General features: G+C 37.5%; 2 long non-coding RNA genes across 11 annotated transcripts in view; both read right to left on the bottom strand.

Moving 5' to 3' along the window:
* The window catches only part of LOC138759335 (uncharacterized), a 35,555-nt gene extending 22,187 nt beyond the window's left edge, over positions 1–13,368 (bottom strand). Inside the window, exons 1-2 of the long non-coding RNA XR_011354787.1 lie at positions 13,106–13,368; positions 12,111–12,185 (exon numbers count right to left, since the gene is read on the bottom strand). This is a non-coding gene — a long non-coding RNA (uncharacterized lncRNA). The remainder of the gene's footprint in view (positions 1–12,110; positions 12,186–13,105) is intronic.
* Positions 13,369–23,389: 10,021 nt separating this feature from the next.
* LOC138759328 (uncharacterized) overlaps positions 23,390–25,894 on the bottom strand; it is a 189,310-nt gene continuing 186,805 nt past the window's right edge. For all 10 annotated transcript variants that reach the window (XR_011354735.1, XR_011354733.1, XR_011354736.1 and 7 more), the window contains one exon: positions 23,390–23,829. This is a non-coding gene — a long non-coding RNA (uncharacterized lncRNA). The remainder of the gene's footprint in view (positions 23,830–25,894) is intronic.

The raw sequence follows: 25,894 nt of genomic DNA, 5'->3' as shown, positions 1-25,894 counted from the left end.
ACATACAATAAGAAAAATACATATTATGAATGATAAAAATACTTTTATTTATATATAAAAAAGAAAAAAGAAGAAAAAAGAACCCCCCCCCCTCCTCCCCCTCTCAGCCAACTCTCTTTAGGAAAGCCAAAGAAATAGAAAAGAAAACTGAAATATATTTACTAAAATCTAATCAAGGTAAATCTAAATGTAAATATTCTAAATATAAAGATCACTTATTAAAAAAAAGAATAATTATCATGTAAAACATACATAATTTTTTCCATTACTAAACAAGTTTTCATCTCATTGTGCCATCTATTAATATCAATCACATTAGCATTTTTCCATGTACTTTCTATACATTTTTTTGCAACAGATAAAGCTAAAAAGCAATCTGAAATTTATCTAATCCTAAATCTTTCAAAAGATTCAACTCACCCAACAAAAATATTATTGGATCCAGAGGTATTTGTGATCTTATACAAACGATCCAAAAACAATTGAATTGCTTTCCAAAAAGATTGTATATTTATGCATAACCAAACAGCATGAAAAAAAGTTCCAACCGAATTACCACACCTAAAACAAAAATCTGATTCACTAAAACCATATATTTTTTTAACTTTTCAGGTGTTAAATACATTTGATGTAAAAAACTGTAATTAACCATTGCATAACGAACATTTATCAATCTAATAACACTATTATGATAAATATCTAACCAATCATCCTCAGAAAAAGTAATGTTGATATCCCCTTTCCCATTTAATCTTAGATCTATTCCATCCCTTTTTTTCCATACTTTCCTGTAATATTTGATACATCAATGAAATATATCCCTTCTTTGGTGCAATCACAAGAAAAGATTCAAATTTAGTCAATTTAGGTAAAATCGTATTTCTACCAAATATTTGTTTTACTAGAGATCGAAGTTGATAATAAACAAATAAAGAATTCTCATTAATACCAAAATCTTCCCTCATTTGATTAAATGATAGAAATTGACCTTCTTTAAAACAATCTCCTGTTTTTTTATACCTTTAGATTTCCAATGTAATAAACATTGATTATACATTGAAAAAGGAATAAGTTGGTTATTATATAATGATGTTAAAGTTAATAATTTACCCTTAGAACCTACCATTCTATTTTTCCTCATCCATAACTTCATTAAATGTTTTAGTATAGGCACATTATATTGTTGTAATAAATTTAAATTCCACCAAAACAAAAATTGATGTATTTCAAATTCAGAAATATTTGCCATCTCAATTTTAGCCCAACTCGGGGGCCGTTCCAAATCCATTAATAAACTAATAAATTTAAATTGAGCTGCTTCATAATAATTTTGAAAATGTGGTAAACGTAATCCCCCTAATGCATATTTCCAGGTTAGCTTATTCAAAGCTACTCTCGGAGATTTACCCTTCCATAAAAATTCCCCTAACCATTTTATTTAAATCTCGAAAAAAATTCTTATTAAATAAGCATGGAATTGACTGAAACAAATATTGTATACATGGAAAGATATTCATTTTGATTGTATTTATTCTTCCAATTAAATTTATAGGAAGATCCTTCCACTTAATCAAATCAGCTTTGATCTTTTTCATTAATGGTACATCATTTAATTTAAATAAAGATTGATAATCAACATCCATATTTATACCCAAATATTTATTTCGATCAGCCCACTTCAAATTAATAATATTCTTATAAACTGAATAATCTCCTTCACCTATTGGTAAAATTTCACTTTTTTCCCAGTTAACTTTATATCCAGACAAAGATCAATATTGTGTTAAACATTCCTTCAAATGTAAAAGTGACGGAGCTGGGTTTGTTAAATACACCAGTACGTCTTCAGCAAATAAATTAATTTTATACTCCTCATCTAAAACTCTCATACCTTGTATCTATGTATTTTGTCGTATGAACTGTGCTGAATGTTCGATTACTAATGCAAACAAAGCTGGAGACAAAGGACAACCTTGTCGAGTTGAACAAGTTAATTTAAAAGGTTCCGAGATCTGACCATTTGTCAATACCCTGGCTATTGGTTTATTATATAAAGCTTTAATCTAACCAATAAAAGAAGGACTAAACTTAAATTTCTCTAAAACATTAAATAAAAAGTTCCATTCAACTCTGTCAAAAGCCTTTTCTGCATCAAGAAATATCACCATCGGATGGTCAGGGCACTGTCAATGTTTATTAATCAAACTAATCACTCTAAGAATATTATCTGAAGCATATCTATTCTTTATAAAACCTGTTTGATCAACCTGTATCAACCTAGGTAAAAATTTAGCCAATCGATTCGCTAATACTTTAGCTATTATTTTATAGTCTACATTCAACAAAGAAATTGGTCTATATGAAGACACCTTTAATGGATCTCTATCCTTCTTAGGGATTACAGTAATTAAGGCACTAGAACATGATTCAGGTAAATCATAATGTTCCTTAATCTGTCGTAACACATCTCCAAACACTGTAGATAAATCATCATAAAATACTTTATAAAATTCAACCAAAACCCCATCATCACCAGGTGATTTTTCATTCGGCATTTTCAACTTAGCCGATTTAATTTCTAAATCAGTAAAAGGAACCTCCAGCTCCAATATATCTTCCTCTCCTAATACTGTGTGATAGTACAGATCTATCACCAATGTATATAGTGTATATAGTTACAGTATCTAGACTGTGCTTACAGCGATTGGCTGAGAGCTTAGCCACGCCTACTGTCTGGGCCTTAAAGGGTTGTATCCCTAGCCAGGTCGGATCATTCCGGACTGGTCGGCCACCTGTGAAGAGCTCCTGTCTTTTGCTAATAAAAGCCTTGGTTTGGATCAACAAGTCTTTGATTCTTTCGACGAGCTCTACATACTAGTAATTTCAACACCGATAAAAAGGAGTCAATCGAACCGCTCTCCTGTTTTTCCTCAGAAGTATATAATTTCTTATAAAATGAATAAAACTCATCATTAATCTCACCAAGTTTGTCAAATTCCATATTTTTCTTTGGCTTGGCTTCGCGGACGAAGATTTATGGAGGGGTAAAGTCCACATCAGCTGCAGGCTTGTTTGTGGCTGACAAGTCCGATGCGGGACAGGCAGACACGGTTGCAGCGGTTGCAAGGGAAAATTGGTTGGTTGGGGTTGGGTGTTGGGTTTTCCTCCTTTGTCTTTTGACAGTGAATTCCATCACTGCATTAATAACCCTTGATACCTGTTCTTTCTTTAACTGCCATGCAAGTACCTTATGCGCTTTCTTACCCCATTCATTATATCATTGTTTAGATCTAATAATCAAGCATTCAAATTGATAAGATTGCAACGTATTGTATTTTATTTTCAATCTAGACAACTCTATCTTCTGATTTTCTGTCACATCTCTCTGAAATTCCTTTTCTAATTCATCAATCCATTTCTCTAATTCAAGACTCTCGGTCAAATAATTCTTTTTAACCTTAGAGATATAACTAATTATTTGACCTCTCTCATAGCATCCCACAATATAAATTTATTCTGAATGGAGTTAACATTTTCTTCGAGAAAGAGATTAATTTGCTTTTTAAAAAATTCAATAAATTCCACTTTCTTTAACAACATCATATTGAATCTCCAGCGAGAAGCTGCACGAACTATTTCCGAACTCTCATAAGTAAAATACAACAAAGAATGATTTGAAATGACCCTCCTTGTATATTCTGCTTGTACTAATTTCCCCTGTAAATGTGCCGATACTAAAAAAAAATCAATTCTAGACAAAGATTCATGTCTAAATGAATAAAAAGTGAAATTCTTCTCTGTTGGGTTAAGACGTCGCCAAATGTCCACTAAATTAAAGACATGAATGACATGGCACAGATCATGAATTTGATGAAACTTGCCTGTAAGGGTTTGCTATAGCAACAAGCAGCTAATTGATTGGAACCCTATTCACTACCTGAAGCCTGCACTCTAATACAGTCATATTGTGGCTACAGTTCACATCATCTACAAACCTGCCCCCTAACTAAAGCCGTCTCAACAGTGACTCCCAAATACATGATCCCCATCACCCACAAAATACATGAATCGCACAGGAACCTGCAAGTTCAAATCTGAGTCACACTTTATTCTTCCTTGGAGATCACCTTTCCTTCATCACTGTTCTGTCTAAAGACTGGATCTTCCTATCTACCACCACTGTAAATGTGAATTCACCAGATGTAATGCAGTAGGGCAAGAAGTGGATTTACCAAAGGCTGTCAGAAGAACTCAGTAACTAAAGAATGGCAGCATGAAATGATATTTAAGTAATATACTTACACTTGAATGGCTTTCCCTAATGTAATCAAGCAGACATTATCGAAAATAATGTCCAAAATCTAAACCATTTAACAGATTAATATTCATTTAATCAACATTAACATTTATATGACTGTATAAATTGTTTAGAATTCCTACCTCCAATAAAGTATAGCTGGCATGACTGTGTACTTCAGTCCACAAGAAATTTTGCTGACTGTTTGTAATGATGTTTATTTTAAAAGATTATGGTGAAAGCATTGTTAGACCATTTCTCTTTTGAAAGGGGTGGGAATTTAAGGCCATCCTTTCATCTGTTTGACTTTCTTCCCTGGAATGGAATTATCATCAGTGATGAAGAGAGAAAGAGATGATTTGTATTTTTTGATGATAAATTTTAACTGTTTCTGGCATCCACAACAGCAGCGATTTTTGGCATGGCATATAAAATTATGATAACCCAGTGAAAAATTCTATCGGGTCGGACTACTTCAGACATTTAGATTTGAAAGCCCTCAGGAGTTTGTGGAGGAGCTAGTGGAGTTGTTCAAGTGAACCGGTACGGACTTGAAGGGCCGACATGGCCTGTTTCCGTGCTGTAAACGGTTAGATGGTTATATGGTTATATGGAATACTGCACCAACTTTTCTGGCACATTCAAGGATAGCAATCAGAGCATGGTTAATTTGTTTTTTACTTTAAAATGGAAATGGATTTATGGATAAAGGAACCTCTTAATTTGGTGCTGACCCAGATAGGCAAGATGATCTCAGATCCTGATTTTGAATTCAATTAGTTGCCTGCAGCTGAGATGGTCAATGTGGGGGTCACTGCCATTGGCCACAGAACTTCCAGTCGGGCAAAATGAAAATAAAGGTTAAAAAAATAGAATTGCTTCTGATTTGGACCCTTGGAAGTGGACAACAGGTATTCCCTCCAAGAGCCAATAACACTGGACAATGAAAAATGTGCTTCCTGAACACATTTAGGTGTATTTTATGGGTGTTGGGATGCTGATCACGAAAATCACCTTAGGATTTTCCTATCAGTATCATTTTATAGGTTTAACCTATTTTTGTGGTTTCCTGTCATTCAGGTAGTGAATAGGGTTCCAATCAATTAGCTGCTTGTTGCTATAGCAAACCCTTACAAGCAAGTTTTATCAAATTCATGACTTTTAGAGGAGACATGTGTGGGACCAAACACCCAACAGTCATCATCAAACATACAAAACCATAAAGCGCAACATGTCATTGAAAATTAATCTTCTGCATTCACACTTCAAGATTCGAAATTCATTTTCTTGTCATGCAATAAAAACAGTGTCATATTACACAAGTCTGCCCTTTGTCCAGAGACAGATCCGCCATCAGCAGAAAGTTCCTGAAGCGTCTCTTACAGTCAGAGAAGGAGAAGCAAAAGAAGTCCCCCCAGAGTCACCGTGTGTCTGTGGAATCACTTCCAGTTCTCCCAAAGCCTCTGCAGCCAATCCAAGCCTCCAATATGATTAGGAATACTTCAGCGCTCTTGGCACCCTCTCGCATGCTGGATCCAATACCTGGTCCCCATACTGCCAGTTTTGGTACCAGCAAACTGTTACTATTTTAACCGGACAACCAAATGCAGCCTGGTGCGAGTCCACAGCCTGGTGCGAGTCCCTTGACCGCTGTTACAGCAGCCCAGAGCTTGCATGGGTTATTCGACTCCAGTCACCAACATCAGTCACCTGTGTGGGTCCTTCAGCCACAGAACCCTCACTGGACTGCCGTCATGTTCACCATCCCTCAGGTCATCTCCCCTGCTTCTCTTCCTCAGATGGGGGTGGTTTCTCCATAATTTACTGGTGCTCTGAGCCAGTCCTCCATTTTCCCAAAGTCTGCAACCCCTCATGGCTGCGGCCAGGCATGCCATCTAGGGTACAGACCCATGGCCGCAGGATTTTAAATAAAACCACTGTCAGCTCCTTTAACGACCATTTAAAACCTGCTTTACTTGGACTTCATTCTGCTGATCTTGGTGCAGTCAGTGACGGATATGGTGAAAGGTTTCATGAGGTTATTCCGACCATGGAAAAGCAGTTTGAAGGCAACTAGAACCCATCATTGCTGTCCGACTATTGTTAGACACTGGCATGAGAGACATCAGATGGTGAATACAAATGAAAATCAATGGCAGAACATTTTAAATCAGTTAAACTGATGCAATGAGTCAGCCTCATCATTATATGATTAAACAAGCTAAATGCAATAAAAGTTAATTAAATGTTTCTCCAACTTCCTAAGTGATACAGCAAATCTGAAATTATCTTTGTGTTCACCTTGAAGTTGTCTATCATGATCCCCAATTTATTTTCAGGAAGCAAACCTTTTGAAAAAAAATGTTGTCCAATGTAATGAGCCAAACTCACCTTCAGTGCAGATTATGAAGATCCCTTATGAAAATTAGCCTCCTATTAGGTGACTACCAGGATATGGAATTTAGGGACATTGGGCTCAATGGCTTTGGATCTTGTCCAATGAATCAACTCCCAATTCATTACCCTAGCCCACAATTCCAGTCCAATTAAACTGAACTGACCAGGAACAAATCCAGAGGACTGATAAAGCTGACTGTCCATATCCAAGAAGTGATCTGGCAAATTGTAGCAAGGCCACAGCAGTGAGTAAGCCTGAAGAAGTAGTTCCCAACCCCTCCCCTCAGATCACCTTGATAGTCTTCAACAGGAAACAACGAGGCTGGTACAATTTCTGCTCTTGTCAAAACCTGTTTGGCCAAATTCTTAAAAAAAATTAAATGTTTGCAAATAAGTAAAATAATATATTTTTCCATTGTCAAACGTAAAAGCCAATGAACAACACCTGTTAAAAATTCCTTATCTCTCTCCATTCCATAACCCAAGTGTTTGCGTCGAATTGAATGTGATCTCTGATTCTACACTAGGTCTGACTTGTATGGCATTGGGGAACAAATTCTTTGGTGCAATGTCTACAAAACACAGCTCCGATGTAGACTCCAACAAAGGACTAGCCATTAGCAACGGGATCAGCCTGCAGAGAGTCCATGGAACTCTGGGATGGGGTCAACTGAACACTGGGAGCTCTCTTTGGAAATATTGGTTATGATTTGACTCAATAATTTGAATTGTAGTTTCCCACTGCTTATAGGTCAGGAATTACATAAAGATGCCTCCTGTTTCAGATGGTCGCACATGATACTGTTATTCACACTGAACAGTGTACCTTTGCTCGGATTTAATTTGGTCTCCACATATCAGTACTTGAGAAGTAAAAATCATTTCACAATGTTTCCCTGAATAATTTACAATTAGGATTAACACTGATAAATGCCCTCAGAACCAACATTCCATTTTTGATCTGAAAAAAATGGTAACATTTGAAGTAATGACTTTTAAAGTAGAAATTGATACTTCACAGTATTGTTGTACAAATAAATATAATGGCTCAATAACTAATGACTGTAACGATTGCGTATTTATTGATGACAAGTCCTAATAAATAGTTTGACCATTGATTATAATTTCAAATAGCTTCTCAGAGGCATAAATGCCATTTTAAAAAAAAATGATTTGGTTGTCCGGTTAAAGTAGTAACCACACAGTGTGTTGGCTTTGTTGAGCTGGCAAAACTTTTGAAATTTAAATTGAATTTTAAGAGCAAATTGAGTTGGAGACATAAGATTGCATATCCACAAATGGAGCAGGAATATCTAGTAGTCCAGCAGCAATATAATTAAAGGAGCAAACTGGTTCATCCCTAGTCAGCAGTAATAACCATGCATTGAATGGGCTTTCTGCACCATTATCTAAACGCTCTTTCATATACATTAATGAAACTGAATTTTGGATGCAAATTAGAATGTAAAAGTTACAGTAAGGTATATTTCGAGCTGCTAACTAATGATTAATTTCTCTAAAATATATGTTTGCACCGTGACGCTGCCGCAAAACACCAAATTTCATGACTTGTTCATGATTCTGATCATGATTCTCTTAAATGCATGACATATGAAACATCTCATGAAATAAAGAAATTAGCAAAACCAATGCACTGATGTATCCTGAATTTGAAAAGAACCCATGCATTTTGTCTCAGGGCATCAGCAGTAATATTTTATTATTAAAATAGAAATACAACAGTTTAGACAAAAGCTTTGATGCAAATGTTTTATTATGCTCTTTTATCTCTCCTGTTTTCTGAAGGCTGCTTGTACTATATTGCTGCCCTGCAATGTTTCTGCACAGGAGGGGAGAAATCTGGAGTTATACCCATGCAAGGACATCAGCTGCATATTGCCCAATAACAGTGCAAGCAGTCAGATTAAAAATTCTGACATTCAGTAAAACAGGAAGTATATATTTAAATGATGACAAAGAGGGCAAAATAAAGTTTTTCAGGACGAGAAACATTGTTTACCATTTATTCTGGCATGGGATTAAAAACTCAGCTGGAGTTACTCCATACATGCAATAATTGTATTCAACATTCAAGAATCCTTTTATTGCCAAGTAATAATACATAAAAAATATGATATACACAATCTACTTCAACTTTTATCTGCTGTAAGGCAAACAAAGAGTCCCCATGAGCATTGCCTGGTTCCCCTTACAATAGGAGAAAGAAAAGCAAAAGAGAGACACTAGGTGTCCGTGAAGTCACTTCCAGCTCTCCCGCAGCTCCCACAGCCTCACAACCATAGGCAACTCGATCCAATAAATCTCCAATACAAACAGGAAGCCTTCAGTGGCCGAGGCCCCTCAGGAACTCTTCATATCCTCAGCACCCTCTCAAATTCCAGTTCTGATACCTGGTTCCTACTAGCCAATCTCTAGCAGCCCCATAGCCTGAGTGGGTCCTTTGAGTGCAAGTCTCCAGCAGCCTGCATGGGTTGAGAATTCTTCAGCTCTGAACCCCTCACTGGTTTGCTTTAGTGGTCATCTTTCCTGTCGGGTCATCTTCTATACTTCTCAATGGGAGGCTGTACTCCCCATTTCTGGTGCCCTGCATCGGTCCACTGCTTGCCCAGAGTTGGCAACCCCTCATGGTGTGCTGCCCACCGCAAGCACCTCCATCTAGGGCATAGACCTCCATGGTTGTGGGATTTTTAATAAAGCACGGTCAGCCCCTTTAACAGGCTGTTTGAAGCCTGTACAGAGCCATTGGCATCAGGACGGGGCTTTGGACCCCGCGGAGCAGTGCTGTGTCTCTGCTTCCCACTTTCCAGGTCCACATTGTTTATACAGTTGGAGTTGAAAATAAATAATTGAAGATTTAAGAGCATTTACGTTGTAACTTATTGCAACTCTGCCCATTTAGAGTAGCAGCGATGGCAATATCAGCTTGTGTATACTCTAGAAATCTTAATCAGATTTCTTCCTTTATATCAGAGCAATGGACGATTGCTTAAGTTAATCTAGTCCCCAAAGCACCCTATTTCACTGTGTAAAATCTTTGAAAAATAAAAGAAAATATGACAAATCTGGCACACCTGGGAATTAATTAACTTTAAAAGAAATGATCAGAGACCAAGATTTCATTTTCAACCTCATCAGAAGACACTTTATATAATCAGTGCTTTGGTCCAATGGATGAGGCCTAGCAAAACCACCGAATTAAAATCTAAATTGGACAGGCCCCATCAGAACATAGTAATATTTCTGCATATATCAAGGTAGCAGAGCAGCTGCAAACATGACATTTTACACATGGATCCAGGAGTTGCTGCCCAATCTATCTGCAGATGAGAAGAACATTACTTTTTAATGGTGTTCCTTATTGCTTCATTTAAAGAAATGCCAGGGAACACTTCAAGGACAATCAGACATGCAGCTTGACAGAAGCTGCCATGCAAAGCACCAACCTTTGCATAACAACTCATGTTTGCCAGATGAAATAAACGACACTGATCACCTTCAAAATATATTTCCATAAGAAGTAAAATCATGCAGCTTGGTTATCTATTTACTGAAATACAGAAAGAAAACATAAAATGCACAAAATCATGGTAAACTTAATATCTGAAACTCATATTGATGAGTACACCAGACACTTTCTCGTCTATTTATAGAGAACACATTTGCGACGATAATGTTACCAAGACTGAATTACTGCTGCTTGAACAGTAAAATGATAATGGTTCCATTTCCATTTATTGGAGACAGAAGTGATGACAAATAAATAGGACTTAGTTAAAATGTATAGAAAAAAAGAACTCATTGACATAAAGGGCAACGTTCGTTACTTGTTAGACCAATGTTCGTTTTGGGAGATACACACACGCATTATTTTAAAGAGATAATGGTAAATAGTCCTCCACTCATTTTGTCAAAGCTCAGTCATTGTGAAAATTGACCGCTGTGAAATGGAAACTCAACCTCATTCTTAAATATTTGTAGACTGCGTGTATTTATTTCAAGCAGCAAATGGAGAAAATTAACAGCTTGAGAAAGAGTTGATCTGAGGTAATTTGCTTATTAATCAAATTCAAGGGAAATAATATGATCATAATGCGGTATGGAAACCCAACATTATAATAGATTCTAAAAGCAGAATAATGCTAGAATGGCCTATGTCAGTCAATGTCTTTGGAAGTAGATCCTTGGTAGCTTCATGAAGGCTTCATTAAATTTTTCAAATAAATATCTTCTCTCTTGTTTTTACAAGAGCATTAGGCCAAACCCTGACATGCCCTAACAGGTATTGTCTGCACCCAAAATTTGTTGCTCAGTTCCTTGGTAAGTTATAAGATCTCTTAACATTAAAAGGTATCCCACTTTAACCATTCTGAGTAGAGAGTAAACTTGGCCTAGTTTAGGGATTGGAAACTAGGTGAGCATTTGGTAGTTTCTATTCACATTTTCTGTGCCTAATAGAAATAAGAATGTTTAATTATACACACATTAATATTTTAATTGTGTTAATACTTATATAGATTTATTTCTGACATGGACATTGCCCCTCCATAAATCTTCGTCCGTGAAGCCAAGCCAAAGAAGAGTTAGGTTCTTGGAGAATGGGGTTGAAAAGGATTGCATAATAGATGATGGAATCATAGACTCGATAGGCCTAATGGCCTAATTCTACTCCTTTATCTTATGGTCTTATGGGCTGCAATCTCTTTGATTCCAAGGTGCTAAACTGTAATAAATAGATTCCAGTTTTTATGGTAGGACAGAGGTTTAAAATTGACAGTAAAATTAGTTGGATGAATTGTCCATTGCATCTATTCAGTTACCTGTGCCTTACACTTCCTTCACAAAGATCAGCGTGTACAGAGCCGTTGTCATACCCACGCTCCTGTTCGGCACTGAATCATGGGTCCTCTACCGGCATCACCTACTGCTCCTAGAATGCTTCCATCAGCGCTGTCTCCGCTCCATCCTCAACATTCATTGGAATGACTTCATCACCAACATCGAAGTACTCGAGCTGGCAAAATCCGCAAGCATCGAATCCACGCTGCTGAAGACCCAACTGCACTGGGTGGGTCATGTCTCCAGAATGGAGGACCATCGCCTTCCCAAGATCATGTTATATGGCAAGCTCTCCACTGGCCACCGAGACAGAGGTGCACCAAAGAAGAGGTACAAGGACTGCTTAAAGAAATCTCTTGGTGCCTGCCCCATTGACCACCGCCAGTGGGCTGATCTCGCCTCCCACCGTGCATCTTGGCGCCTCACAGTTTGGTGGGCAGCAACCTCCTTTGAAGGAGACCGCAGAGCCCACCTCACTGACAAAAGACAAAGGAGGAATAACCCAACACCCAACCCCAACCCACCAATTTTCCCTTGCAACCGCTGCAACTGTGCCTACCTGTTCCGCATCGGACTTGTCAGTCACCAACGAGCCTGAAGCAGACGTGGACATACCCCCTCCATAAATCTTCGTCTGCAAAGCCAAACCAAAGAAAAGAAAGAATGTTCCACTGTTCCAATAGTCCCTCACCACTGACAAGCCAATGCTTTTTAACTGAATGTCATTCAGACATCTAAACTTCTCCCCATGGACATAAACATTTGTTTCACATCTGCAAGTATCAGTTTGATTAATATCAGCATGATTGGGTATTTATTACTTTGCTTCAAAGTTAGGTTCACATTTCTGGTGACGTGAATGACAACAGTAAGGTGAGTTTTGTCTATAATCAGTTCACTTCATCATACGTGTTTGAGACACAAGATGACAAGTGCACAGGGTTAGATGGAGGCCATCCAAAATGCCAGATGTGAATACATCTGCCGCAATTTCTCTGATGGCTATGCTCTTGAACAGGTTCAGAGAAACAACCTATTGAGATTTGTAAAACAGTACAAAGCATTGTAAGATTGCATTGAACTCAATAGGAAAAATCAGCTAACATGGATTAAGAGAGTGGCTACCTATTCAGACACAGAGGTAAACATGAATTCTTTTTATTCACTTCTGATCGGCACATATTATTAATCACCACTGAGTAAAAAAAAAATGCTGATCGTGATGTTCTCTCTCCCAGGAAGAACGATGCACCCATTTCTGTCATTGGGTAGCATTCAATCAGAGGGAATTTGATTGTGAGGTGGTCCAGCTGCCTCATTGGTTGCTGAGGGGATTGGGGAAGAGTAACAGGCTTTAGTGATCTCCTACAAAATGCAATATTCTCATTCTGAGAAATCTAGGTCAAGGCAGAAATAAAAAGGTGTCATTGTTCCAGTAAGGTACAAATTGAACATTGTTGATTTAAAAGCCAATAGCTGTGGACCACTACCAGTTAAACAGAGAGCATCACCAATGCACCAATGTCTGAGAATCTAGCAGAATTAAAGTCATACCTGGTGAGGGTGCAGTGTCACGTCCAATCTCCTCCAGATCTTATGACCATGCTCACATCTTTTTGAAAAGGGTGTGAAATGGATGAGGAGCAAGGAGCAGTAAAAGCATATGATGACTGCAAGTGAAGGCCTTCTTGTTCATTCTGATCCTGTGGACCTATATGCTAATGTGTGCTCCATTGAGTTATGGAGTTGGTTCAATGATAAGCAAAGTGAGGGATAATGGGTAAGAGAATCCATTGTTTTGAAACCCCTCCAAAAAACAGCTGGAAATCTGAAATAAAAGAAAAAATTGTTGGAAAAACTAAGCATGTCAGGCAGTTTAACTGTCCATTTAATGCACTTTACTTCACTCATGTTCTCTCTGATCTTTTCTGCTACCTCGACTATCTTATTTTTCCCTCCTTCCTTCCAAAATCTATCATGCACATCCACCTTTCTGTATCACCTGAATGATAATACCATTTAAAGACTCCAAAGATCTGACCGGATGTCAAAATGCATTACACTTAACTTGATCTCACCTTATTTTCTTTAATTTTGATTCTAGGTGAGGCTAACCTCCTGTTCTCTATATTAGGGACAACTGTTAATAATGGGAACCATTTTAAATACTCTCACTTCCACAAATGGCCACTCTAGGGCAAAGTTCAAATTTGAAAACTGGTATTTAATGTCTACTATAATTTTTTAACACTTGGCCAATACTGAGAATTTCCCTAATTCCAGTAAAACCCCTTGTATCCAGCACCTAAGGGGATGGGTAGATGCTGGATAAGTGTATTTTCCGGTTACTTGAGCTTGCATATTGAGTGACGGGTGAACTAACCGCAAGGCACGCCAATTTTTACCTATTTATTTTCCGTGATTTTTTGTTTGCCGATTGCTTCAGGCTGCTGGTTGCTTGTTTTCCAGATCACAGGAATTTTTTTCTGTATAAGCAGATTATTTGTAATATAAGATCAACCAGGAATAAATGAAAGACTTTCTTATGAGGAATAAGTGCTGATGTTTATCGAGTTCTTGCAGCTGAGCTAGGATGGGAGAATGTTTAATTACAGTTGTGCCACTATAAAATTCTCCGTCTATGATCATGAAGCTGTGACCTTGGTGGTGATGAACTGGATTGATGTTTTTATGTACTTTTCACTGTGTGCATTTGTAATATACACATATGATCCATTTCATTTCGGTTCATCCCTGCAAATTATGAAAGGGACAGAACTATTCCATGCAAATGTATTTAAAGTTCGTGTTTGCTCCTGGTGTGTTTTAATGTTTTCCAAGGAAAGCAATATTCTTGCAATAAAAAAAATCAAAATGAATTATTTCCCCCCCATACTAATTTAAGATATATCAAGGGAAATGCAAACTTGCAAAAGCAATAAAATCATGGAACAAAATTAATGAGGAGTGAAAGATTTGTTTTTCAGAAGAAAATAAATTTTGCTGTACTTTTGAGAGAGCGTTAACCTAAGCAGAACGGGGATAGAATAGCATTGTTCTGTGGTTCAGGATGCCATAGAACTATTGAACTGTTACCCGCTCCACTGTTAATATTGCAATTGCTTTCATTTCGCTGAAAGACGCATACCTGGTTACTAATCTGAATTGTACAATGAACAAAGGAGAGCTCAAGGCTTGAAATAATTATCTGGACATTTCTGGAGGGAATGCTATCTCTACCAGACATTAGGATTCGCACTGACCGTGTGCACTGAGATGCCCCTGTAAATGAACCAGAACTTGTTTGAAAGTCAATATTCTCTTTGGTACTTTTTTGCTCATGCTCCCCTCAATTTATAATGTTACGACGAGAGCTAGTACAAGAATAAACCTATTGTGGTTCATTGGCAGGATACATACATGGCCATATTTGAAAGACCCATAATTCAAAGGCCACAGGCAGTGAAAGATAGAATGGAACCCAGTCTCCAGTAAGATATTCTGTTTATTCTACTGGAGTAAATGATTTTTCAAAACCTTCAGTGACTTTAAATTAATTTTCTATTGGTATGTGGAGCTGTCATCAGTTAAGTGACAGTACAGTTATGTTTATTATCATTATGGTGAGACAGTCCAGTGCTAAAAGGGTCTGTGTTTAGTTTTGGCAGAATATTTTCTGGGATATATTAAATGCTCATTTTGAGTCGTGGACTATACGGTGAAGTGGGAAACAATAGTTAAACTTTATTTTACATTATCATGTGAAGGATAAACTGCTCTGGATATAATCACAATCCCCTTTAATCGATTTTAATGTTTGGGCAAGACCTTTTTCCAACAGATTACCCAAGACCAGGTTCAGTTTGCAAAAATCTAGATAATATACAACATGATTTTCCATTTTAAGCAACAGTACAAATTGAAACAGGAAGTCACTTTGTAATTTATACCCGATTTTTTAAAAAAATCTAGTTGCTCATAAGATATGGGAATCACTGGAAATGATGGCATTTATTGCCACACTAATTGCCTTCTGAACAATGTGGCTTATTTTAGAGGCAGCTCATCACATTGGTGGTTCTTGAGTCATGTTTAGGCCAGATATTTCAAACAGTAGGAGATTTATTTTACTTGAAGGAATCACTAGAGAAGCATTAATAAAGAACAGTAGTTATTTTCACAGAAGTCCAGTGGCTTTTTATGGTCATGCTGATTGGTGTTTACTTCTTATTTCAGATTTACTCGAACTTGAATTTCCCAACTCCTCGGGTGGGATTATAACCATATAACCACTTACAGCACAGAACAGGCCAGTTTGGCCCTACTAGTCCATGCCGTAGCAAATCCCCACCCTCCTAGTCCCACTGACCAGCACCCGGTCCATACCCCTCTAGTCCCCTCCTATCCATGTAACGATCCAGTCTTTCCTTAAATGTAACCAATGATCCCGCCTCGACCACGTCTGCCGGAAGCTCATTCCACATCCCCACCACCCTCTGCGTAAAGAAATTTCCCCTCATGTTCCCCTTATAATTTTCCGCCTTCAATCTTAAACCATGTCCTCTAGTTTGAATCTCCCCCTTTCTTAATTGAAAAAGCCTATCCATATTTACTCTGTCTGTCCCTTTTAAAATCTTAAACACCTCTATCAAGTCCCCTCTCCTACGCTTGAAAAACCATGTCTCTTGTTTCTGGATTCTAGTCTTAGTCTTAACCTTTTGCCGCTGTTATTAATCTCCTTGCCAAATAAACAATATCCGATCATTGTTTTTGTCAGAGTTTGCTCTGCTACAATATAACAGTAACTACTCTTTGGTTGTAAAATTCTTTGATGTGCTGAGTTTGAGAAAACTTTAATGCATAACCTATTATTTTGCTCTCTGAGTATTCTGAAACCACCCGCAAATTGAATGAACCACACCTCCTATTCCGTCTGGTCACCCTCCAACCAGATGGCATCAACATCGACTTCTTCGATTTCCATCAGCTCACACCACCCCTCCCCCATGTCTCCTTTCCTGTAATCCTCTCTCGCTCTCTCTCTTTTCTCTTTTCCTTCTGTTTCCTTTACCTCAGGTCTGCATTCACAGAGCCAACCCTTTCCCCCCCCCCCCCACCTCCCTGCTACCCCCAATCAATTCTCACCTTCTTCTCTCCTGGCCTCTTCTTCATATCCAATTATTACCTCCTTGTCTATTGGTCAGTACTCCTCCCCTTCCATATCTTTTATTCAGGCACTGCCTGCTTCATTTCATACTTTGAAGAAGGGCTTAGGTCCGAATCATCGACAATATATCTTTGGCTCCTATGGATGCTGTGAGACCTGCTGAGTTCCTCAGCATTTCTAATGTTTTTATTAGTGTATCCTTGCCTTACCATGAACAAAACGCTATTTTAGTTTATATTAAATGGATGCAAATAAGCATTGTTGTCAATTAATTAATCACAATGTTCCAGAGGGAAAAAATTGTCCTTCAAAATAAATTATCATTGATCTGTAGCCTGGGCATCAGTAACTCTTTCCAAACCTGAGCAGTTCACCATTGCAGCAGGGAATTATTTTCTCCAATGAGATCCTCCCTTAAATTTATATTTAGACATACAACATGGTAAAAGGCAATTTTGGCCCATGAGTCCATGCTGCCCAATTTACATCCCATTAATCTACACCCCTGGTGCGTTTTGAACGGTGGGAGACACCGGATAAAACCCACACAGACACGGGGAGAGCGTATAATCTCCTTACAGACAGCATGGCATTTGAACTCTGGTCCGGTCCAGATCGCTGGCAATGTAAAGGCATTGCGTTAACCACGACGCCAACTTTACCAGGCCCGTCCCAACTCTTTTATCCTCTTTTAGAATTTTTGTGCGTGTCCTTTTTGGATGCCAGCCTTCTGTAATATTTGTATCTGATGCTATCTCTTCCTGTCACAATTTGTAGAATCTTACTTCTATCCAAGCTCGAACAGAGTCCCTTATTGCCCAAATACTTCGTGGAAGAAACAGAGAGTAAATTTCCTGGATAGTTATGAGCTAAAACCCACAACTTCATCCACAGAATAATGTCTCCTACATTAAATGGAATGAAACATGTCTACATAAAATAGACCTTCCTTCTTACCTCGAATAAACTCACAGTCAATCTGCTCATCAATCAATTTTGTTTGCAGTTCGTATCCAGCTCATCCCACTATCATTGCCAAAAAAAACCTACTGCTCTGAAGTCAAAAATTCAAAGCACTAATTGACTTCAGACATTTAAAAAAAGTTCCCATTATCATGGATATGCCTGGTTTGAGAGTGACCTTAAAGGTACACATCATGTAGGCAGTTTATTATGAACAGGGTCTAGAGCTGAGGCTACCTCTATGCAATACCACACTTCATCCGTTAACGTTTAAAGCATCCCTGAGGCAATTGAAATTCCAACTCTATTTGGAACAACAGAGACTGTGGAAAGCACATTTTTACAACATTTTCTTGAGTTATTAATTCCTTCAATGTTGGTGCACCTTTGTTGCCCCTCTGTTCTTTGAAATTTATATGTCAAGCTCCATTATATTCCTTATTTAATTGTCAAATTATTGTGGACATAAATGCAATGTAGTCATATTAGCAAACCCTGCAAGATGGTGGAGTTAATTCTGCATTAGCATGCTTTTTGAAACTAAGAATATAAGAAATATTAACAACTGTAGACCATTCAACCCCTGGTGTCTGCTTCACCATTCAGTAAAATCAGGGTTCTGTTAGCACCACTTTTCTGCATTATCTTCATATCTTTTCAATATCTTAATATCCAATTATTTATTGATCGATACATTGAATCTATCCAGTGAATGATATTCCACAGCCCTCTTGGGTAGAGAATCCCAAACATTTAAGACATTTCTTCTGAATCTACTAATAAATGGAAAATCCCTTATTTTGAGGTGATTACCCTAGGTCTAGATACACCAGTCAGAGGATTTCATCAACCTGGTGTTTACACTGCCAAGCATCTTCAGGATTTTGTATATTGAATAGAGAGCACCTCACATTCTGCTGAAGAGAAGTAGCCTACCTGAATTTAGCAATGAATAGATTATTTTTTTCTGATCAGAAGGTGAAACTTCAGGGCATCAGAGAACCTATATTGCCCAGGGCCAACTGTGAAATATATCATCGGGCATGCCTGACATCAGAGTCTTGAAACAAGCATCCTACTTTGAGCTCCATCAAAAGAAGGGATGTCCAGGAGGAGAGAGAAAATGCCTCAAGATTATCTTCAAAATCTTGTTGAAAAAAACAGTTTATGGGAATCTTTAGTCCAAGATCACTCATAGTGGCAGGTAATCATCCAGGAAGGTGCTGAGCTATCTTTGTGTCTCTGATGGGGGCACGTGAACAAGCACTAAGAGTGGAAGTGGTGAATGACACCTACCTACCGGGCTTCACCTGCAGCTCAACCTGCAAATTTCATGCATTACACATTGGTAACAAAAGTTCTGGAATGGAAACAAATCACTCTTAACCCTAAGGGGCTGGCAAAGAATTTAAAAAAAAATCTCTCCCACTATACAGAAACTCAAATGTGGAATTTATTGTCCAATCTATCATTCATCAATCTATAATAATGTCAACTACCCAGGTTGATTTAATTTAAAGTTGATGAAATTCTCTTCATTAAGTCAATGGTAAAAATGAGAATGAGGGAGTATTTCTCTCTGGAATTCTGACAATGAAGATGCCATGAAGCAAATTTTTTTTTTGAATTTGTGTCTTCATAGGAGTGACTTGGAAAAATGTTTTAACATCAATATTCAAGATTCCTGGATAACATTCTCCAGATAAGAGTAGTGAAATAATAAAATCTGCAGACACTGCCTGCTAAAAAAAAACAGAAATGCAGGAGAAATTCAGCCAGTCTCGCAGCGTCTAGATGAGATAAAGATATATTACTGACATTTCGAGCCCAAAACATCAGTAATATATATATTTACCTCATCTAGACACTGTGAGACTGGCTGAGTTCCTCCAGCATTTGTGTGTGTTATTCCAAATAAGGGGAGGCAATTGACAGAACTAAAATTTTCACCAATGATTTACATCAGTTCAAAGTTCAAATTTATTGTCAGGGTAACGTCTCATACAACCCTGAGATTCTTTTTCCTGTGGGCCAGGCAGAATTTTTACTTTTTGGTAAATGTAAACTAAACAAAAACAATTATATGTATACAAAAAGAGAGAAATGTAAACTAACTGACAGTGGAATGCAGAAAACAAAATCAGTAATAAATGTACAAATTGTGAGTCCTTAAATGAATCTCTGATTGAGTCTGTTGTTGAGGAGTCTGATGGTGGAGGGGGAGCAACGCTTCCTGAACCTGGTGTACGAGTCCTGTGGCATCTATACCTCTTTCCTGATGGCAGCAGTGAGAACAGATCATGTCCTGGATGGTGCGGATCCTTGATGATTGTAGCTGCTCTCCGATGGCAGTGTTCCATGGAGATATTTTTCGATGGCGGGAGAATTTTGCCTGTGATGTACTGGGCAGTGCCAACTACCAAGCTGAGATGCAGCCAGTTAGCACACCTCCCACTACACGTCAGTAGAACTTTGCAAAGGTTTCCGATGACGTACTAAACCTCCGCAAACTCCTGAGGAATTAGAGGCACTGTCGTGCTTTCTTCACAATGACATTTGTATGTTGGGTCCAGGAAAGGTCCTCCGAGATAGTGACTCCCAGGAAGTTACATTTTCTCACCTTGTTCACATCTGATCTCCCAATGATCAGATTTTTAAAAAATGCCTACAATCTATTTGTTGTACATGCAGAGACAGATGATAATAAACTTGTTCATCTGCTTCTCACTGACTTAGAACCAACCATAAAGTCATCTGTGCTCAATTTAAAATATGTAATTTACAACTTATTATTTTAGTTTTTGCTGGGGGAACCAACGGAAAAGCATATAATTTTAAAAGTGGGCGTAGGATGAGGGAGAGTGGTTGGGGGCAGTTGGGGGGGGTGGGGGGAAATGACATATAACAGTGATTCAAAGACCATATTTGACACAAAGGTTAGAGGAGATTTGGAAGCATCCCAACCCAAAGTCTCTAACTATAACTTTTAAGATGAGATGGATAAGTGGATCAAGGAACATATAGAAAAAGTGGGGAAATGGATTTTAGGCATGGATTTCCATTGATCTACTTGAATATCAGGAAAGAGCAGACAGGTTAAATGGCCTCCTTTAGTTCTAATATTGCTATTTTCCCTGAAACTTTGGATTTACACATGAATGATATTCCATCATGCTGTAATCAAGGTATTCAACATTTCAACAAACTTACCTTTGTACTGTGCCATAGATCAATAACTCTATGAAATGATACCTGGAGTAGTTTGTAATTAGACTAATGCACAGGCCAGTTTTCACCACAGGACTAATAATTGTTGAATAGTAATGCTGCTTTTGGTTGAGGATCAACCTGTCTAAATCTTTCCTGCCATGAGTAAATTGTAGATAAGCATGCACTTACTGAAAGTAGAGGGGTGACTTCTGCCATTAATGTCTATTTATTTTGGACTGGAAACTTAGCAGTATTGCATTTGACACTGCAAGAATATTTATCTGATCCCTGGGCAAATTGGCAAAGGACTGCGTTCTTAGTGTATGTGTAAATCCTCTCGAATCTCATACTGTGACGCTTCTGAGACTGGAGTATCAAAACATATTGATTCAATATGCAACTGTGGATTGAGCCTTAAAAATATTAATAATGGATGATTAGGATTCAGCTAGTAAAATTCCAACAGATACGACTTCTAAACAGTAATTTCTTAAGTAAAATTCACTTTAAACTAAAGATTACAGAGTGATATTTATAAGATATATTCAATTTTACATCAGGAATTGCCCAGAACTTGCATCAAAGAGTTACATCACATCCTACAGTAGCAGCAGACATTCAAGGTCAAATGAATAACACTCAGAGCCAGATAATTAACAAAAAAACTGCATCTGGAAAGACAGTTCATGTTTGACAGGTTTATTCTATTGAATAACCCCAGGTAGATATCTGAAGAGTCTGTAGTGCCACTGGAAGCTTCCCTCTGAATTGTGCCTTTATTTTGTGTATCCATTTGTGATTTGCTACTTTGATAATAGGTGGACGAACAGATACAGGGATGAAAGATGAAAGCTTTGCTTCATTGGTTTTATCATGACCAAAATGCAATTTGTTTTTGCTGTAATGTTTGCTTCCAGTAACTACAGCAAAAATAAAATATACTGAGGCCCTGGGAATGTCATCTATTTCAAGGATAATGGGTTTTGCCCATTTTTGTGTTTTTATTAGTTGTTACTTAAGATCCGAATGTTATTCCTAATTTGCCATTACTGTTTGGTCTGAATGTACTGTGTTTTCAATGCTTGGGGCAGCCACAACTCAGTAGCAATACAGCTTTGATACAACAAATGGTTTAATGTTCTATCGATCTCCTGCGGGCATGTAAATGGTTTCAGACATCTTTGCATCTTAGCACACCAAGGAGAAAGAATTCTTATTTGTCTTGCATTCCACTTCACAACCCTTTGACCTACAACGTACACTAACTGAAAGTTCATTGTGGTAGAAAGGCTGTGAAGGCATTTTTAATGGGAATTTTTGTCACTTGTACTATTACTTCAGCTACAATCACAAGAGGCCTATTATACATTCAGCTTAAGTGAGTTTCCACATTTACTTCTGGGCATGTGAATACCTATCAATTCTACATCATACAGAGCTTATAAATCATATATACCTGTAGCATAAAAGCATGGGAGGATCTGGAGCTCTGTGTGTTCTGCAGTGGAAGTGTCGGGGAGCACAGAGCGGCCGTGTTCTGGAGGCTGTGCCGTCTTGGAGAGCAGGGCCCTGCGGCGGATGGTGGGGTTGGCGAGCAGGTTGCTTGGTCTCTCTGTCGCTATTGTGCCGAAGCTTCTGGGCCCGTATGGACATGAGAACTGTGTGCTGGTTCTTCACTTCAAGCTGCAAGACTTTTTTAAAATCTAAGTCTACAAAAATTTAACTTGACTATTGTCTAGTTTTTCAGCTTTTACTGTATTGTTTGCACTGTTTTTAAAATCAATATGTAGCTCTGTGTAGGTGTGTTTCAGTCTCATGTAGCTTTTATTGTTTTGTTTTGTCTGGTATAAGAATGGTGTAGTCTTGAGTTGTCTGCATTGTTTTTGTGTAATCTCATGATGTGTAGGTAGCATTATGGTTTGGAAGAAGGGTATCTTGTTTTTTACTGTGTTCTGTTTTACAGTCTGGTCTTAAATGACAATAAAGGGATCATATTGCATCATGTAGAATCATTATTTATTTCCTTAACTATGTGATGAGACTGAGCAGGATGTTTGAAAAAATCCAAGAATTAATGAACTATTATGGAGAATGTTCTTGTTTGCTTGTTTGCAGATCTTTACTGCTTTGGAGTTCAATTTGAATGTTATTGATTGCAAAAAAAGAGTTCCCTGCAACCAGTGGGTTGCAATTTACAGGTTAATTTGCATTTTGAAAAGAATATATTGTGCATCAATAATTTCTATCGTACTTCATACAGCTCTAGCCTAAGTTTACTACCTCAAATAAAACAAGAAACAAAGAAAAACATGAATATGGAAAATTTCCTTTCACAAATTCAAGGCATTTGCAAACAGTTTAAATCTAGTGGTGTATTTTTCTTTAAATCTAATCATATTTGGAACAAAGGAAACCAACACATGGCAGCTTACAGTCAGGGGGAAACAAGATTCTTCAAATGGTCTCATGATAATGGTTAACTAATTGTCTTAGCGATATTAGTTCCAGTTCAAGTTTATTATCATCCAACTGTACAAGTACAACCTGATGAAAAAAGCGTTCTCCAGTCCTAGGGGCAAAAGCATGCAGACATACATCTCGATGTTACATACATACAGACAAATGATGCATATGCAGTGCATATACACATATTGAAAAAATAAATAAATATTGTTTCATAAATTGTAGAGCCTCGGACAGTTTGTAAGACAGTTCATTCAGCATTCTCACTGCCTGTGGGAAGACGCTGTTTCTCAGCCTGGTGGTTCTGGCTCTGATACTCCTGTATCTCTTTCCCGATCGGAGTCACTGAAAGATGCTGTATGCAGAGTGTTAGGGGTCCTCAATGATTTTGTGGGCCCTCTTCAAACAAAGATCCAAATAGATCACATCAATCACATCAACGGCCACATTTGGAGGTATCGTTTGTTCTAAGTTTCTTTGTAAAACAATAACAATGCTTTATTAGGATGCAAAGTATTAAATGCAGGACACATCTTAATTATTGTACTCAAGTTAGGATCATAACACTGAGTAGGGAGAAAAGCTCCAATGCAGAGAAAGAGAGAGGGAAATTTTTACTTTCTTTTTTTATTTTAAAAAATATTTTATTAAGTTTAACATATAAGCATTAACACAAAGTTGACAACTACATAATAGTGCATTTGTAAACGAGTAAGCATGCACAAAAAAAGCCAATGGAAAAATTTTGATAAAACGACATCAATAATTGCTTGTAATACTTCAAAAACATTTAATTGAATTGATCCATGCAACCATGTTAATCCCTTCCATTGAAATAACTTGTATAAAATAAAGGAAAAATTCATTAAAAACTAAAGCTAACTCCAATCTAACCCCTCCTTCTAATCAAGGTTACCCCTAGAATTCATAAAAGAAAAATCAATAATGTGGAACTTTTTTTAGATATTTACAAATTAGACATTTTGTTCTGTTTAAACTTTCAGATTTTTCACAAATTACCAACACTAATATTCTTGATTTTTTTTAAATTATGGTTTTATTTTCTTGGTGGATTAACATCATATATCTATAATAATTTATTGGATTTAAATTCATATCCCATGGCAGAGATTGAGCAATTGGAAATGAGATTTGAATTTAACACTCTCAGATGAAGATTGGTACTCTACTCTCAGCTTGATTAATGATTTCTCATTTTGTGCAAGATGTTGCTCATTACAATTTAAGGTGGTACACAGAACTCATATGTCCACATTTAAATTAGCTCAGTGTTATGCAGATATTGATCCATTATGTAAGAAATGTAAAATTTTTGAAGCTTCCCTGATTCATATGTTTTGAGAGTGCCAAAGTTTAGAGAGTTTCTGGAAGGGCATTTTTAAAACTTTATCAATGATTCTTAAAATTAATTTGGAATCTTGCCCATTAATTGCTTTGTTTGATTTTTCTCATGATTAAGATAAACTTAAACATAGAAACATAGAAGATAGTAGCAGGAGTAGATCATTCGACCCTTCGAGCCTGCTCCACCATTCAACGAGATCATGGCTGTTCAGTATCCCATCCCCGCCTTCTCTCCGTAACCTTTAATACCCTTATACTGAAGAAATAGATCTAATTCCCTCTTAAATATATTTAATGAACCTGCCTCTACTGCCCTCTGTGGCAATGAATTCCACAGATTCACCACCCTCTGGGTCAAGAAATTCCTCCTCATCTCGGTCCTAAATGGTTTGCCTATTATCCTCAAACCATGGCCCCTGGTTCTGGATTTTCCCATCCTTGGAAACATCCCATCTGCATCCACTCTGTCCAGTCCAGCCAGAATTTTATATGTCTCTATGAGATCCCCTCTCAATCTTCTAAACTCCAGCGAGTACAATCCCAATTTGCGCAATCCTTCCTCCTAAGTCATTCCTGCCATTCCAGGTATCAGCCTGGTGAATCGCCTCTGCACTCCCTCCATTGCAAGAACATCTTTCCTTAGATAAGGTGACCAAAACTGCACAAAATACTCCAGGTGGGGTCTCACCAAGGCCCTGTACAGCTGGAGTAAGGTATCCTTGTTCCTATACTCAAACCCTCTTGTGCATGCTTACTCGTTTACAAATGCACTATTATGTAGTTGTCAACTTTGTGTTTATGCTTATATGTTAAACTTAATAAAATATTTTTTAAAATAAAAAGGCCAACATACCATTTGCCTTTTTAACTTATGTCAGTGTCTCAGGAAAAAAGTTTTCGCTTTTACCACGTTGATAGCCAGATGAGCAATTATATTGAAATGGAAAGATGATTCATCCCCTACTCATACACAGTGGTTACATGATGTAATGACCTATTTAAGTTTAGAGAAAATTAGATATAATATCAAAGATAGAAAATTTCAATTTATGAAATTGTGTGGCCCCTTAGAATTTTTTTTATAATTGGAAGAATTAACAATTATTGTATGTGCTGGTCGTTCATTGCCCATTCACCCAGGATGGCCAATGGTTCCACATTATTGATTTTTATTT

Source organism: Narcine bancroftii, chromosome 3, assembly GCF_036971445.1.
Source record: "Narcine bancroftii isolate sNarBan1 chromosome 3, sNarBan1.hap1, whole genome shotgun sequence".
In the NCBI taxonomy this organism is placed as follows: domain Eukaryota; kingdom Metazoa; phylum Chordata; class Chondrichthyes; order Torpediniformes; family Narcinidae; genus Narcine; species Narcine bancroftii.
This window is presented reverse-complemented; position numbering and strand designations above follow the sequence as displayed.